We start from the raw sequence: 11368 nt of genomic DNA on the forward strand, positions 1-11368 counted from the left end.
TGTGCCTTACTCTGCCTGCCCTATGCTGCCTGTGTGTGCCATACTCTGCCTGCCCTATGCTGCCTGTGTGTGCCATACTCTGCCTGCCCTATACTGCCTGTGTGTGCCATACTCTGCCTGCCCTATGCTGCCTGTTTGTGCCATACTCTGCCTGTCCTATGCTGCCTGTTTGTGCCATACTCTGCCTGCCCTATGCTGCCTGTGTGTGCCATACTCTGCCTGCCCTATGCTGCCTGTTTGTGCCATACTCTGCCTGCCCTATGCTGCCTGTTTGTGCCATACTCTGCCTGCCCTATGCTGCCTGTGTGTGCTAAACTCTGCCTGCCCTACCCTGCCTGTATGTGCCATACTCTGCCTGCCCTGCCTGTGGAAGGTGAACCCGGCAGAGGTTTGTTCTGGGAGTTTGTTAACATTTGGAAATAGTCATTATATGGTCCCTAAGGTGCATAATTATATGGTGGGGGTTGCTGTGTGATCCACAGGGGAAAAGGAGGCATATGGGTTTAAGAGTGTGTCTTAACATGACATTATTCTTTCACATATGAAGGTGATATCCCTACAGTGAGCACCAATCTTTTGGGTTTTTGCTGCGCTACCACCATTAATGTGGTTATGATCTTATAAGAACTTGTGATAACATGGGTGTGGTTTAAACAAGGGAAGTGGTGAAAACTGCCTTCCGTTACCAGCCCTCCATCATGTAGGGCAAAAAAAACAGCCCTTGGTACCACAGAAGTTGGACAGAACTGGTCTAAGCCTTTCACCTGCTGCCATTGTGTGTCCTGCTGGTAAACCACAGGGGGAGTGGCTCAGAAATTTGGGGATTATGACCTTATGTAATTTGTTATGTGTCCCTTCAAACGGGGCTATAACTGGAATTCTTCATAGCATGATTAAATCAATACAAAGAGACACTATCACCTATGCCACCATAGGAAGCGTGTAGTGGGCTGTAAGAGTTCCTTCACCCTCTACAACCTAGAATTTGTTATTATTTATAAGGCATTGTGCACAGGGATTGTGGCCATGTCAACTTTTTTAAATAAAAGGATTGGCCATGTCCAGAAAAGAAACCAAAACGGGCTTCCCTGAGTCCAGGGTTATAGCTCAGTGACTTGCCTAGCATGGTTATTATTATAAACTTTAATATAATGGGTTCTAATGGATTGTTTCTTAAGATGAAATTTCCTTGCAGCTCCAGCATGTTAAGGATGTCCCAGACTGAATCACATATAATAAAAATGATGCCAAGGCATGGGCTGTGATGCAGTCACTCTGTAGGAGCATAGGTGGATGCTCTTAGTATGTTGTTTTTTCAACATTTAGTGATAATAACCATAATACATAGTAGAAAGCACAGATTGTACAAACGGATTAATGATTAAGGGGAACCCGAAACTTAAGCTGGCCATACACGTGGCGATCGGATGATGTTTCGTGCGACCATCGGTCGCACGAAACATCGTCAGATGTGCCACACACCATTCAGGGCTGAATCGGCAGGTAAGGAGGTAGAAACAATAGGATTTCTACCTCCTTCTGCCGATTCAGCTCTGAAGGGAGATTTTGATCAGGCGCCTCCTATGGCGCCCGATCAAAATTTTCCAACTGGTCCGATCGGCGAGTCGGCCGATATCAGCAGCTTCCTGCAATATCGGTCGACTCGCCGACATACCATACACGCACCGAATATCGTACAAAACGAGGTTTCGTACGATATTATCGGTGCGTGTATGGCCACCTTTAGGGGCTAATGCACTGAGACTTAAAGTTATATAATGAATTGATCTGCTAAAGATAATATCACATGGTATTTGTCATTTCAGGTTGATAGTGACAAGTCTCTCTGCTCTCCCATTGCCTCTCCAGACTAATCTAAAATATGTTTGTGACTTGTGTTGACTGTCTCCCCAACCCAGGTTCAGACAGGCGCGGCTCTCTAGATAAACTGTGCATCAGCCTCTGTTATCTCGGTTCTGCTTGCTCTAATCTGACAATAACTTCCCGGCATCAGTGTGTAGTCACAGGAACAGGGTCATTCATTCAGTTCATTTGGAATAATGCCTAAATATGTGTGGTCCACAAGTGCTTAGGGCTGTGGCACAAAATGCGCTTTGATTGCTGGCCCATCTAGTATCAGTGATCAATATGCCATTGTCATTGTCATGCCATTGGGTCCCTACCCAATGATGGGAATAGGAAGCACAGTGGCACAGTGGGAAACATGGTGGCAATTCAATCACCTAGTGTGCCACAGCCCAAAGTACAGCTTACGATAGCATCTCACTCATGCCAGGTCTACAGAAATCAGCCAAACTGGCCAGTCATCTGCATGTGTGGCTAGCATTAGGACTATAAGTAGCTTAGGCGAAAAAGAGACTTTAATATACTAGGTTGAGTGACATGGTGGCTCAGTAATTACCAAGTCCGCCTGCACCAGTAGCCACAGGACCTTCTTCTACTGTTAGGCCACTGACTGCCACCTTGCATCATTGAGGACCTCAATTCAGTTCTTAATTTGGTTCTTTCTGCAAGGAACTTATATGTTCCACCGGTGTCTGCAAGGGTCTATAATCTGCCCCCCCCACACACTGACACCCCAGGAGGGTTAATTGGATTATTATAAAATGAGCCCTAGTGTGTGTTTGTTTGAATTCTATAGAGGGACTTAGCAAACGCCACTGTGGCACTGCCACTCCTGCCATTAGGCAGTGTGAGAACCTCGCCTTAGTTAGCATTGTCTCTTCTATTCAAAGAGTGTAACTGAGGTCTCAGCACTAGCAAAGTGCCTTCCTTTCCTTAGGAGGAAATGCCCCTCAGTGATTTAAGATCATTGACAGAAAAGGGTCAGAATAGTAAATGCAATAGGATACGGTAAATTTAATTTGATGAGGAAGACATATCCCCCAGTTCGGTTTTAGATTCCCCAATACACTTTTATGGAGTATTTACATGATAAACCATGAGATATTGAATCTGGCCCAGTATATGGAATATGCACATCAGAATGCTTATACTGGGAAAATCAGTGTAGGAGACTGCGGCTATGAGAGCAGGATGGTGAGAATGTGTGACTTAGGAAAATGAATGTGGATGTGTTGGAAGAAATTGGCTATCATGGAGACCCACCCTAAATAGCATGGGGACCCGTAGGTTTAAAATGCGTGGACCAAGGAGTGAACTATATACAACCCTGCAATCAGTAAGGTATAATACTGTGCTGGGTGTGTGCTGCCATTAGCTCTGCTTTTGTGTAATGGAGAGAGATGAAGCTTGCTTTTCCCAGAATAGCTCGTTCCCAGCACACCTATATGTAATTAACACTGAGACAAAGCTTTCTGTTTACAGAGGCAAATGGGTACACAATGGCCGTATCTCTATTATACAACACTTTATTGGCTTTAGAAGGTTTTATGCCTGAGCAATATTTCTGTTGAAAGTGTTAGCAGAAGCTACTTGGGATTATGTGGCCCTAAGGTTAACCATGCTGTACTTGACTTATTGGGTGAGGATGAATAATATATCTTCATATATATATTTATACATACATTTCCCATTGAAGGGAGAAAGGATTCCTATTTGCAGTTATACATAGGAGTGGGAGCCACCTTGTATCTGTAGAATGATTTTGTTGAGACTATGGCCATACTGTGTTGTGTTGGTATAAACTGATGATGTTATGGCTATTGTAGTTGAAGAAGTCAATGTCCAATGTAATGACCAGACCTGCAGAATGGTTTGCAATATGGCTGCCATCTGTTGATATAGATATAGCAATGGCATGGCCTCAGACATAGGGCTCACATTTGTTGTCTTTTCACTTCCCTTTATATTTTTAGTTGCAAATGTCACTGAGTTAACACATTTGTATGGGCCCTATATTAAAAATGGAATATCTGTAATTATTAACTTAATTACCCAGTCCTGACATATTTATTTGTTGCTTATTATTTGCCTTGCTGTTATGGTTTCCTTGAAACCCCACTCTTTTTTGTAGTCCTTACTCTGATGAGTTAAAAGATTTATCCATAGCTATATTCATTCCATATATCTGATAAATGAATCTTCAGTGGTTGTCTGAATATATATGCAATTTTACATTCTGCCAGTGGAGGGTGCTGTTATCTGGTTCTCTTTCTGTTCTGTTTTTTTGTATATGCCTTACCAATCTTTTACCATCCTGAACATTACTTTACCTGCATTTAGTAGCAATTCTAACAACTGAATGACAGCAGCTGGAAACTATGTGCTAAGGCATTAGGGCAGTGACACACGCAATTTGCTTAAGTTGCCCGAAGTCGTGATTTACATTCTAGCTGGTGGGATGGCATTGCGGGGAGATTAGTTGCCCATGACGATGGAGATTTGTTGTGGCGCGACTAATCTCCCCGTGTACCCCTGCCCTTAAGGGTGAAGACACACGGAACAACTTAAGGTGGCCATACACGAGCAGATCCGCTCGCTTGGCGATGTCGCCAAGCGAGCGGATCTACCCCCGATATCCCCACCTACGGGTGGGCGATATCGGGGACCATTTAGGTAAAAAAAATAATAATCCGATCGTTTGGCCCTGGGGCCAGACGATCGGATTATGTGGGCGGCAATGGGGCAGTCGGATCGGGGACCGCATCAACGAGCCGATGCGGTCCCCGATCCGACCAGATTTTCTAACCTGGCCGATCGAGATCTGGCCAATTTCAGGCCAGATATCGGTCGGCCAGGCCGCTCTGCTGTCCCCATACACGGGCTGATTAGCTGCCGAATCGGTCCAAGGGACCGATATCGGCAGCTATAGTCGGCCCGTGTATGGCCACCTTTAGTAGCAGCTACTTGTCACGGCTACTAAACTCCAGAAACTCCCCTGCCATAGACAATACTGAGAATTGCCTCTACTAAAACGCACGTAGAGACAATTATCAGTAGATGATCAGCATTGTCTGTTTTAGTAGCTGCTACTAGTAGCTCTGTGTGTCTTCTCCCTTATGGGTGATTGGAAACACTATGAGCTTTCTACTGCTTTTAGTGTAAAGAACACAGCAGCAGGTCACAGGGGTAGCTGCTATCAAAAAACTAACATGCCCTAAGCTTAAAGGTAAACAAAAATCCCAGAATAATTTATGTATGTGTGTATAGAGCTGGGCTATGATGTTGCAAAGGCATTATTAGCCATGTGAAATAACAATGGGAGCTGCCCTGTTCTACCTGCACATCATGGCCATTTATAAACACTGGGCAAATTTGCACCTGGGCAGTAAAGGTGCCCATACACTATAAGATCCGCTCACTTGGCGATGTCGCCACCTATGGGTGGGCGATATCGGGTAGCAAGAAACTTAAAAAAAAATAATCCGATCGTTTGGCCCCAGGGTAATCGGTTCGGGGGCAATCGGTTCGGGCGACCGCATCAACGAGCTGATGTGGTCCCCGATCCGACTGGATTTTCTAACCTGGCCGATCGAGATCTGGCCAATTTCAGGCCAGATATCGGTTGGTCAGGCCGCTCTGTTCTGCCCATACTCGGGCTGATTAGCTGCCGAATCGGTCCAAGGGACCGATATCGGCATCTATAGTCGGCCCGTGTATGGGGACCTTAACCCATAGCAACAAATCAGTGATTTTCTTTTTTCAGCCAGCTGCAGGTAGAAGATTGAAAGCAAACATCTGGTTGGTTGCAATGGGATAATGCTCAGGAGCAAATTTGCCCAGGCTTTACAAATGACCCCCCATTGATTACTTCTGTGCTGGGTGAACCCCACAGTGTGCTGGAAAGATCCAAACATGCACTGGGCATTTTGAGCACTGAATACTGTATACTGTTGCACTTACATACAGTGAGGGGCAGAACGAGCATGAAGGATAGTACAGCTTTTTTCTTCATTCATTGCACAGGGCTGATATATAAAGATGCAGAAGCAATCATTCACAATTCTTTAACTGTTGCCATTTTGTGATTATCATGCTTGAACAATCACGTTTGCCTTCCTGTTGCTGTGAAGGGATTAAACAAGCATGGCTCAATAAATCAGGTTGCAATTAGGAAACTGCTACCCCAGTTCTGCAAACAAGGAAATAGAAGAGAATTTCAAAATGCATCCTTACAGCGGCCATTACTTCACAATGGTTTCAAGCCGCTCAGGAGAAAGTATGTTACATTGTCAGCTGTCTAAATCAGGCACTTCCTTGCTTTTTGGCTGAAAAGCAAAGAATACAGCAGGGAGCCAAGCACCTGGAAATAGGCAGAATACTTGGTATGGGAGTATGGCTCTTCCTATGTGCAGAAACCAAAGACCAGCTGGTTCTGATGCCCTGATATATAAGGAATTGACATAATAAAGCATTGTGTACTGTATGTACTGTATTTACTTTTAATATAGTCTATTTTTATCAAGTGTCATTGGTATGATACACAGTAGGAAGTATGTATTTATTTATAGTTGGAGTGTATGGTAGGTGTTATTTTTATAGTTAGAGTGTAATAATCAAAGGGGCCACTTGGTTCTGTAATAAGTGCAGGGCCAAATACTTGGAACATTGGCTCACGAGTGCTAAAAATGAACTAAATACTTTTGCCCCTAAAGGTAGGTTTTGAAGGGGCTAAAAATGGTGACTAATGGTTCAGTAAGTGCCCAAAGAAACATGCAAGTGGGTGAGATTGCTGGAGGGCTCATATATATATATATATAATATGATAGAATCTAAATATTTGAAATAAACAGATTATTTTAAAGATCTGCAAGAAAAAAAATAGTCCACCAAGAATGGAAAATGATAATACGTTTAGAAAATAACTTTGTGAGTAACGCTCATTACTGCATTGTAATAGAAATACCACAAAATTATAAACTGTAACTATAATTCTGCCTAATATATCATATTACAAATGAACACAACCACTCACAGTTGTACCAAGTATAACAAATGATACTGAGGTACTTATCCCACAGTCCTCCCCTGTTTCTCAGAGTCTAGCAAGCAGTTTGGTGATTGGTGAAACCACTCCTCACAAAAGTGACTGTTGGCTCATTGCAGGGATGGCAGGGGTGGAATGGTTTCATGGGGAGCTTCCAGATTTGTGGTTTATATACTGTACTTTTTAAAGTAGAAGTCTGACCATTACCAATAAGTGACAAGATTTGTTGATCGGATCAAAAATGCACACACTTAGAGAAAACCATTAATGACATTATATAATTCTTCTGTACACATGCAGCAAGTGTGTTCCTGTTGCCAACATGGTGCCCATCTACCTATATATACTGTATATATATAACAAAAAACAATGAAAAGCAGGCACTCACGTAATGTGGTGACGGAGAATGCCTGTTTGCAGTATACAAATCAATATGATACAAAACAGATGCCGCACTCACAGGTCTTAGGCTGATGTTAGACGAGGCGTAGGGCAGATTTTTTCGGCAAGCGGAAAAGCGCTCCACTCCACGAGCCAAGGAGCCCATGGCCTATTCCATTGATCATTGGGAGCAGTGAAAGATGGACAGGACCAGTTCGAATCCTGCAGATTTCCACCAGATGGCAGAGGCTACGTCCTACTGGACTTGAGAATATGTTGAAGCCAAGACAGTAGAATGGTATGCCAGCTTCAAGACATGGCTGAAACTGTGTAGCAGAATGGCATAATAATTGTTTTCTTGTAATATTTTTGAAAACCAGACAATCTTGACGTTTTGACTGGTTTTCTGCCCCTCAGCTTAAAACCCCTGGCTACTCATATATACTGAAACTGCACTTCTGTCAGGAGATTTTTGACACTGCCCAAAAAATGCCTTAATGCCAACAGGGTTTACTGTTCCCATCAGGGACAACCAAGAACAATATGTATTCTAAATACAAAGGTGAGCACCTGTCCTTATACCAAGACAGTCAGTGGTGTAGGGAAGGGTTAAGCCGAGGTCCTGCTAGAAGCTGTAATTAGGATGGTGTGATGTCAGACGCGTGTCAGATGCATTATAGGAGAGTCATATTTGGGTATCAAAATAAAAAGGCTGGCCTGAGCTTTATTCTCTCTTGTGTTGTTTATATTCATCATTCCAATGCCATAATTAGAACTGTGTCATATTCTTCTGGAATGTTATTAGGAGGGGCCAGCCTGTCAGTTTCAAGACGTATTTAGAAGTTATTTCGAACCATTATCTGTAGCCCTAAATTACTGTGCTCAGCAGAGGGAGGGAAGAGCGGGGACCTGTGATGTATTTGAATTTATTCTACGCTCGGTATTGCTGGAATCAAACCTATCTGACGGGACTTGGGGATGGAGGGCCAGTTAGACTTGATCTGAAATACCAAACCTATTACAAGCACATAGTTCCCCACAGAGAAAAGCCCAAAGCTTGCTATCTTCTTGGCTCGGTTTTTGGAGGTAATTAAGTCACGTTTGTCCCTCAGGGCAATCAAGGTCTCGGCTTTTATAACAAACATGAATTCATAACATAGGTTCAGGGCTTGGGAGAAGAAGTTATATGAGGAGAAGGCATGGCTGACTCCGAATAGACAAATACATTCCTGCTTTGTCCATTTAACATAGGGTTAGGTTAATCGGGCCACATACAGGCAAATCCCATAATATGGTGATATTTCAACTTGACCACTCTAAGGCCAATGGCACATGAGATTAGTTGCCCTGCATTTAATCTATTCTGGCAGCGGCAGTTAATTTCCTCTAATGCTTTCCCACTGGCAAGAATGTAAATCGCCGTTAGGGAAACATATCTGTTGCTTTGGAGGAAACTTTAGACGATTTCGGAAAAGCGAAGCAACGCATGTTTTCCTAATGGCGATTTACATTCTTGTCGGTAGTAAAGCATTCGAGGAGAATAGTCGCCATCTCTAGAGGAGATCGTGGGGGTGGCTCCTCGTGTGTCATTTGTCTAAGAGGCAGACTCTTGGGCAACAGTCTCTGCACATATTCCCATTGGATGGCAGTCTGCCTGTTAAGGCTGAAAATCTGGTCTACCAGTGGAATCTGGAACCTTGGAATCTGATTTGACAATAACATGTGGTCCTCCAACTATAATTGGAAGGCTGTTGTGAGGTATTGTGCCCTGAAATTACCTAGTTACACCATTGAAGTTGAACTATAAGTGGAGTACCAACCTTAAACCCTACTTAGTAAGGTTAGGGTCTGATGTGGTGAATTTCTTTTAAATTGACTTGGCACCAACCTGTATGGCTCATGCCTACTAAATGCCACCCCCCCACCCATCTTTTCTAGCAGTTCAAGGCTGGCTAGTGTCAAGTATTGTTAGGGGCGCTTGCTGAATTAGCCAATGGGAGCCTCTGTGCTGTGTATCCCCTAGCAAACATGCTTCAGCAAGAACAGCATTTAAACAAGAAATGTAATAATATAAACTGGAACCAAGGACCTTGCAGAAAAGTATAATAAGCAGACAGAAAACAAGTCAGAGTACAGGCAACTGGTCATAGAAAGTGGCTAACACAATGGCACAAGGTCAGGGCAGGCAGCAAGCAAAGAGACTTCATGAAACAAGCAGAAGGCCAGGGAAGGTGGCAGAATGCAGATAACAGGCCAAGGGTCAAAACCAATATCAGAGAGTAGGGGGAATAAGGACAGGACAGAAAAGTGTGAGATTAAGTCAAGGCAATAGCACAATGATCCAGCACAGGGTATTGGAGAAGACAGGCTTAAATGAATTGGGTTATTATCTGCATCTAAATGACAGTGTCATCCTGGGAATACAGCCAGGAGAAAAAGTCATTGATATTAACATAAGTAAGTATGGGTAGGTAGGGACCTCTAGGGTTTACAATCTTTAAGCTTTAAACAATTCCTTGTTTCTTTTTTTCCTATTTACATATTGTACTTTATTGGCCCATAGGTATGAACACTTCCTGCCACACTTCAATATAGTGTTTGGTTAGGGGTGGAGCTTTCTCTTTGGCTGCATCTGTTGCACCAGGTGGATGTTCCGTTGACCCTGGGATTAACAAGGCCCCAGTAAAGCCACCTTGCCCCAGAGGGATCATTACCCTTGGAGAAGTCGGGGAGCAGGGACCCCCAGACCCGGATATGTGGTGAGGCCACAAAGGCCCAGGCCTAGGGCAGCACAAATTTAGGGGCCACCGCAAAGAAATTTCGAAATTTTGCTCCCATACAGAGCAATGGGGACTTCTCCCCACTGCCCCGTATGGGAGTTTAAATGCCTGCCTGCTTGGGGGAAGGAGAATGTTTGTTCACACATCTTCTCCCTGATCCATGTCTACTGTTTGGGATCTGGTCCCGTAACCTTAACTGTTTAGCAACTACTGTCCACAGTGGTGCATCTGTACATTGCTTGCTCTGCATAGAACCTGCAATTCATTTGCTACACCTTGGTGTTGTCTTGGACAGTAAAGCCAGTTCTGTTCTAGAGTCCTTCTTTTACAATACATAAAATATAAATAAAAATAAGAATATATATATATATGTATGCACAAGTTTGTATTGATTGTAAAAACATCTGATGTAACTTGTTGCTTGTTTATTTCTAATTGCACAAAATTGTGTGATCTCCATTAAAGTTCCTGGCCACAAAACCAATGGGACAATTTAGCACATGTTTGTAAATAGGCCCTGCTGTGGGTTAGTGATATTCTGTTCACCGTAGTTATGTCAGGCAGGCATAGTAGTTCAGGCTGTGTGTGATTGTATGAATATCTTGTTCTCTAAAAGCTGTTACAGATTTAGGGTATTGGCATGTGTGGCCTTACAAGTATTTGTGTGTATGGTATGTGTCTGGCCGTGTGTAAATTCCAGCTGTGGGGTCGCTGAGCGTTCAGTGCTATCCTTGGGACACCAGCTAAAAATAGTAGAATTACATTATGTCTGACTGCCTGGGCTAGAAAGAGGGAGATTCTCTGTCATCTTGAGCCTGGACCAACCGAATCTCTCTGAATGGCTCAGCCCCTCTGAGTATAGCAACTGGGCAAGGACTTTATACTTCCTGGGGCTGATTTATAAACATAGGTGCAACAGTGCAATTACCAATAGCAACAGGTCTTTGCTCTTCTCTTCTCTCTTATAGTAAACTGCTTAAATTGCTGATTGGTTGATATTGGCAACTGCAGTTTTGCCGTTTAATCTATCCTTCTGTCTATCTCTCTATCTCTCTATCTATCTATCTATCTATCTATCTATCTATCTATCTATCTATCTATCTATCTATCTATCTATCTATCTATCTCTCTCTCTCTCTCTCTGTCTGTCTGTCTGTCTGTCTGTCTGTCTATCTATCTATCTATCTATCTATCTGTCTGTCTGTCTGTCTGTCTGTCTGTCTATACGTCTGTCTGTCTGTCTATCTTTCTATACGTCTATGTATGTCTCTATCTGTCTATCTTTCTATCTGTCTAT

Source organism: Xenopus tropicalis, chromosome 3, assembly GCF_000004195.4.
Source record: "Xenopus tropicalis strain Nigerian chromosome 3, UCB_Xtro_10.0, whole genome shotgun sequence".
Classification (NCBI taxonomy): Eukaryota; Metazoa; Chordata; class Amphibia; order Anura; family Pipidae; genus Xenopus; species Xenopus tropicalis.